This window comes from Petaurus breviceps, unplaced genomic scaffold (assembly GCF_028583685.1).
Source record: "Petaurus breviceps papuanus isolate PSGF00001 unplaced genomic scaffold, PetGlider_PUasm1.0 78, whole genome shotgun sequence".
NCBI classification, from domain to species: domain Eukaryota; kingdom Metazoa; phylum Chordata; class Mammalia; order Diprotodontia; family Petauridae; genus Petaurus; species Petaurus breviceps.
Window position 1 is genome coordinate 7,452,278 of NW_027186502.1, and position 6,936 is coordinate 7,459,213.

The 6,936-nt window shown below is 43.3% G+C and overlaps 1 pseudogene; it reads left to right on the top strand.

Moving 5' to 3' along the window:
- Window positions 1-5,004: 5,004 nt before the first annotated feature.
- Window positions 5,005-6,735, top strand: LOC138175615 (ubiquitin carboxyl-terminal hydrolase 21 pseudogene; annotated as a pseudogene).
- The last annotated feature ends 201 nt before the right edge of the window (window positions 6,736-6,936 follow it).

Consider the following 6,936-nt stretch of genomic DNA (forward strand, 5'->3'; position numbering starts at 1 on the left):
GAAAGGACAAAAATCTAAAGATCATAGACAATGAAATAAAATCTTGAATTTCATACTTCAGCAGACCAAACAAGAAAACTGTCCAGTATTTTAAACAAAGAACAAAATATGGAGCAATAAGATCTACATAAGCCCCAGAGAATTAATATAATTTAAAACTTCAGAATTCCAACCAAGTATAGTGAACAAACAAAATAATCCCTTCAATATAGGAAAGAACAATGGCTATGGGTTCTGATAAGATGGTTTCAAATTCTCTCTGACACACATTTACGGTGTAATCTTGATTAAATCACTTAACTTCCCTGGGTCTCAGTTTCTTCAACTGAAAACTGAGGAGGTTAAACTAGATGGCCTCTCAGGTCCATTCTAGAGAGAAATCTACTGTCCTGAGAAAATTGATCTGAATCATTCCATGTAGCTCCTGGTTTATAAGAAGTCAGAGATAAAATTGATATATTTTCTTCTAAAAATATTTGAGTCATTCCTTCAAAAAGTTCCACAAGTGAATAGAACATTTAACATGCAATTTCTTCAAACAAAAGAACCTTAGAAAGGTAATTTTAAAAAGTAGTTAAAGCCAAAAAAAGAATATGCAATGAAGTCAATATTTAATATATACAAGACAAGATAAGATGATTAAAAAACACTTACAAGACAATAAGAAGAGAATATCTATGGGCAAATCTCAAAGAATGTATAATTAAGAGAAAGGAAAATTTAATTAAAATCAAGAGCAGGAAAATTGAATCAATATTTCTCAAGTGCCAATTCACAATTCCTCATAAGTAGGTCTGTATGGGTTAAAGGGTAAGCACAGAGGAACATCTTTTAGATACACAAAGGGAGGAATTGAACTGGAGCAGGAACTCTCTTCTGGAGAAATATGTTCACCTGACCTAAAACTAAGAGGAAAGGGAGATGTGTCTTGTTTGTTTGTTTAGGTTTCTTTTTTTCTTTCAGAATTTCTAGGAGACTTTGGGAAAACCAACAAGAATATTAAAGAATAAATACATGGTGGAGGGGGTTGGAGCCAAGATGATGGAGTGAAAGCAGGGACTCACCCATAGATTCCTTCAGTTCACTCTAAAAAGTGAATCTGAACACATTTTAGAGTGGCAGAATCCATTAGGAGACTGAGTGTGGCTGATTTCTAGCCCAGGTTAACAGGGAAACTCCATGGTGTTATAGGAATGTAAATTTTTAAGATCTTCCTTGCCCCTAGGTTAAGTGCACCTGGAGCCAGTGGTGGGAGGCTTGTTTTTCAGGAACACCCACACCTTGGTGCTTTGTGATTGGGCAGTTGGTCAGGAGGGTTGTTACATTCTCTGACCCAGGAGAAGGCTATATAATCCCTGATGTGAGACTTTGTTTCGGGGCTCACTTTGAGAAGAGTTGTGGGACTTGACCAGACGAGACTCTGGGCAGCTGTTGAGAGCCCCCCATATTTGAAAACCCAGATGTTGATGCTTCCCTCTCTGGTAACTGACTAGGTATGGATGTAATGGTCAAGACAGTTGGAGGTCTGTCTGCTTGATATGTTTTTCTGTTTTCTTGTTACTTCTGTCTGTATACTCTGAAGTTTGGGGTGCTAACTTTTTCCCCTGAACAAGGTAAATGATATATTTGATTGATTAAAGCAAGATTATTAACCCATTTTGAGTTGCTTTCCTTTAGAAAAGGAGATCTAAGAACTTTATTGGCAGCCACCCTGGAGACTCTGGGGTGCTTGCTGCTACACATGGGTAGGATTTGTTAAGCCAGGCAGGGAGAGCACAGCACAGCACACACAGAGCACGGGGTGAACTAGCACAGACCTGACCATAGTGGACCCCTATGAAGCCCAAGAAAACTGATTCACCCACCACATTGGTGATTTCCAAGCCTCTCACCGTGGGGCAGTGGTCTGTCAGAGCTGGGTGAGAGACAAGTGCAGGGCCTGTGGCAGTGGCAACAACTACTCCTCGGGTTATCAGCTCACAGTCTGGTTGTTTAAAAGTCACCTACTCAAAATTCTGGGAACCATGGTGGCCAAGTAAGCTGTAAGTGCTCTAATTCCCCCCCTTGTTGTCCTTGAAAAACCCAGAGAATATTGCCCCAGTGTAAAATTCTGAAATAACAGAACCAGCAAGAGGCTAGGGAGATTGACAGGAAAGGTGTGGCTATGACTGTGCTGAGGCTGAAGGGCATCAGAGAAGGACAGGAGGTGTTCCAGCAGGAAATCCTAAACCCCAGGGGGATGGAGACAGAAAACACCAAACACCAAACACCAACAGCTGAGCCTGCCTACACTCTAGCCCAGGTTCAGGGGGTAGAGACCTTAAGTGGCCAGACCACCCCTCCCCCCCACCTCATGCTGTGAGCTTCAGTGTAACCCCAGGGAAACACAGAAAGTCCTGACCTCAGCCTAGGCACTCACCAGCCAGTTCCAGCTCAGCACCAGGTGAACTACAGTATTATATAACCTCTAACTGACAGAACCAGAGGTAATAGCACACAAAGCCAGTAACCAGGTTCCTAGCTACCAGCACAAGAAGCATGGGTCAGGGTCCTCTATGCCCCAGAAGCATAGATCCACTTTTAAAAGCCAGAAAAAAGGCAATCACAGTAGACAAAAAAATTGGAAAACAAAGACTATAGAATCCTATTACGGAGACCAGGAAGAACAAAATTCATATTCAGAAGAGGAGCATTGATTGATAATTACTCTCTTCAGATTTGGTTCAAGGGGGGAATAACATACTTTGTTAAGTACAAAAATCTAACATGCCCTATAGACAGTAGGAGGGGAAAGAAGTAGTAAGGGAAAAAGGTAAGAAAAGAGAAGGGGGCTGATAGGGAGGGAGGTGGTGGTCAAAAGCAAAACTCTTGAGGAGGGGATGGGAGAATGGAGAAATAAAAGCATAAATGGGAAGAAATTAAAAATATAAGCATATGAAAAAATGTCTAAATCACTACTGATTAGAGAAATGCAAATCAAAACAACTCTCAGGTACCATATCACACAGGTCAGATTGGCTAACATGACAAAACAGGAAAATTATAAATGCTGGAGAGGATGTGGGAAAATTGAAACACTGATGCATTCATTGCTGGTGGAGTTGGGAACTGATCCAGCCATTCTGGGGAGCAATTTGGAACTATGCCCAAAGGGTTATAAAAATGTGCATACCCTTTAACCCAGAAATACCACTTCCAGGGCTGTATCCCAAAGAGATCATACAAGTAGGAAGAGGACCTGTATGTACAAAAATTTTTATAGCAGCCCTTTTCATGGTGGCAAAATGGTTGAAAGCAAGAGGATGCTCATCAATTGTGGAATGGCTGAACAAGTTGTGGTATATGAATATAATGGAATACTATTGTGCTATAAGAAATAAGGAGCAGACAGACTTCAGATAAACCTGGAGAGACTTATATAAACTGAATGCTGAGTGAGGGGAGCAGAACAAGGAGAACATTGTACACAATAACAAACATTGTATCTGGGATGACTAATTTTGATAGACTGGGCTCCTCTCAGCAACTCAAGGCTATAAGACAACTCCGAAAGACTCATGATGGGAAAGGCCATCCACATCCAGATAAAGTATTGCAGAGTTTGATGCAGATTGAAGCAAACTATTTGCTCTTTCTCTTTGTTGTCCATTCCACTGGTTATGATTCTTCTTTACAACTTGCCTACTGTTTAATGTGAAAGTTTATGTAAAACCTGTATCAGACTGCATGCTGCCTTGGGGGGATGGGGATGGAGGGGGAGAAAATTTGGAACTCAGAAACTTGTGGAACTGAATGTTGTAAACTAAAAGTAAATAAATTTAAAAGAAAAAAAAGAATAGATACATGGAAGTTTCATGATATTACCAAAGAGCTAGTAGTGGGTGCCACAAGGACATGACAATGGGATCTACTCAGGATGAGACCCTTCAGGGAACTTTCTACGTCAATAAAGTAACCCTTTTCTGGATGACTTCATATGCCTTTGTATGGGAGGAATCTGGGTCCTCAAATGACAATCAATATGGACAGGGGGGCAGAAATAGAGGGGATTGATCAGTGGGAATAGGATCAAAGGAATGACATGCGAATTATTTTGGAGTTGGATGAGGCATTGAATCTGCATGCAGAGTTACTTTCACATTATCACACTGTCTTTGTCATGAATTAATACTTCTGGGAATAAGACTCTCAGAAGAACTTTGTAAAAAGGAGAAGAAGAAATGAGGAAAGGAGGCACAGGAGAGATCTGTAATAGAATTTATAATTATAGAGTTATCATGGTATAGTGCAAAAGAACCCTCAGTTTGTAAACCAAAGGACATAAATTCAAATCTGAGCTTTGTTATTTAAAATCTGTGTGACTTTTAAAACACAATGTCTCTGGCCTCAGATTACTTATCTGTAAAATTAGAGGCTTAAACTGCATGACCTATAAGGCCTGTTCTGTCTCTAAAGCTATAAGATTGTAATTCAGTTAGAGAATAAAGCAAGGCTTTTTTGGTATTTCAAAAGCCCCAATATGTATGAAAATTATAAAGAAAATAATGTATAAAAATAAGCAAAAACCTTATAATGAAAGGTTAGTTTCTATTGTATCCAACTATGGGAAATGAACCAAGAGGAAGATGAACTAAATGAATTTTTTGTAGAATGGGAATCTCAAAATGAATAATTTCCAAACCAAAAGATTAGATATTGGGTGGAGGATTAGAGAGAATCTTGGCTCAGAAATCAATTGGTTAAAAAAAAAAAAAAAAAAAAAAAAAGCAAAAAAGTTGTTTAAAAAAAAAAAAAAAAAAGGAAAAATTTTTTTAAAAAAAAATTTTTTCCAATTACATATAAAAACAATTTTAACATTCTTTTAAAACATTTTTCATTCTGTGAAGCTCCGGCCCTGGAGCCGGTCGCGAGTAACAAAGATGGCAGAGGCAGGGCCAGCAAGGAGGTGTCTCTGGGGCAGGAGGGTGTGGCGCTGAACTGAGGCCCGGGTCGCCTGGGCTCCTGATGCCTCGCTGGGGACAGGGCCTGCCCCAGGTCTCCACTACACCCCAGGCCTCAGAGCACCGACTGGGCTGGACCGTGAACAGCCCGTCAGTGTCCAGCCTCTGGTGGGGAGCCAAGCTTCCCATCGGTTTCCAGGCCAGTAGCAAGGACAGCCTAAACCCAGCGCCTGCTCCTAACCCCATTCCAAGGCCACTGCTTCCTTGGCCAGGACCCCTGAGAAAGGTTCAAGAACCTGGGGCTGGGCGGGAAAGGAACTGAGCCCTGCGTCCAATGGTCCCTCTCCGAACTGATCACGAGCCCCTGCCCGACTCACCACCTCCCACTGTTGAGCTGCCTCTGCGGTCCCGCACTAACCTGTCGCGGTCCAAGTCTGTGAGCAGTGGGGACTTGCGGCCAGTAGGGGATTTAGGTGGACATCGAGGCTGCGGGGACCTAGGACTGCGAGACAGGGGACTGCCCTGAGCCCCCAGTGCTGAGACGAAGTGCCTATCTCCGTCGACTTGGTGGCTTCTCTGATCGCCCTACCCTGATTCAATCATTCAATCAGAGCCCCCTCCTACACACAGTCCCTTTCCCACATCTGCCCCGCCCCTGGAGTCTGTTCACCCTGATGACAAGAAGGTTCATCACTGTTGCTTCATCACACTGCTCTAAGGGTCTGGCCATGTTGGGCTCTGGAACCTAGGTAATACGTGCTTCCTGAATGCCGAGTTACAGTGTCTGAGCAGCACAGGGCCACTTCGGGACTTTTGACTTCCGAGAGACTTTCGGCAAGGGGTGCCTGGTGGGGACCGAGCTCATCAAGAACTTACTGAAGCCTTTGAAGATGTGCTGGGAGCTCTGTGGCACCCCGACTCCTGTGAAGCTATGAACTCTCCATGTGTCTGCACTGTCTTCCAGAAATAAGGCCCTTCCTTCTCCCGATACAGCCAGCAAGGATGGCCAGGAGTGAAAAGCTCCTAATGGAGCGCCTACGTGTAGAGATCAACCTGAGGGTCAGTCATATCCCACCCATCTTGGCTGATACCCCAGCCCCTTCTCTACCCTGACTAGGGGTCCCTCCTTGAAGAGCCTGACTGAGTGATGACGAACGAGTCAATCTAATGTGGAAAAGATACTTGGAGAGAGAGGACAGCAAAATCGTTAACCTGTTGGTTGTTCAGTTGAAAAGTTGACTCAAGTGCCAGGCCTGTGAGTATCGCTCCACGACCTTTGAGGGGTTTTTATGACCTGCCCCTGCCTATCCCTAAGAAAGGGTTTGCAGGGGGCAAGGTGTCTCTTCGGGATTGTTTCAGCCTCTTCACCAAGGAGGAAGAATTGTAGTCAGAAAATGCCCCGGTGTGTGACATTTGTCTGCAGAGAACACGAAGCACCAAAAAGCAGACTCTGCAGACGTTTCCCCTGATGATTGTGCTCCACCTGAATCAGTTTTCTGCATCTCGAGGCTCTATTTTAAAAAGTTCTATTGGAGTTGACTTCCTCCTGCAGTGACTGAGCCTAAGGGACTTTTCCAGTGATAAAACTGGGAGACCGGTGTACCAGCTGTATGCCCTTTGCAACCACTCCAGCAGTGTCCACTGTGGTCATTACACAGCCCTGTGCCGGGGCAAGCCTGGTTGGAATGTCTACAATGACTCTTGTGTCTCCCCTGTCAGTAAAAACCAGGTGACCTCCAATGAGGGCTACGTGCTGTTCTACCAGTTGATGCAAGAGCCAGAGCAGTGCCTGTGATACCCCTCCAAGTCCCGGGACCTGTGAAGCCCTCTTGATGACCCAAAACCGCAGAACTCCCATTTACCTCAGACATGTCTATGAATTTTTATGGATTTTTAAAAGCTATGGGATTTCATCATATCCTTTGAATTCTATATTAAATCAAAATTTTCTGGGACAAGAGGTTTTTCCAGAAAATAGAATATTTAGCTTTCCAGA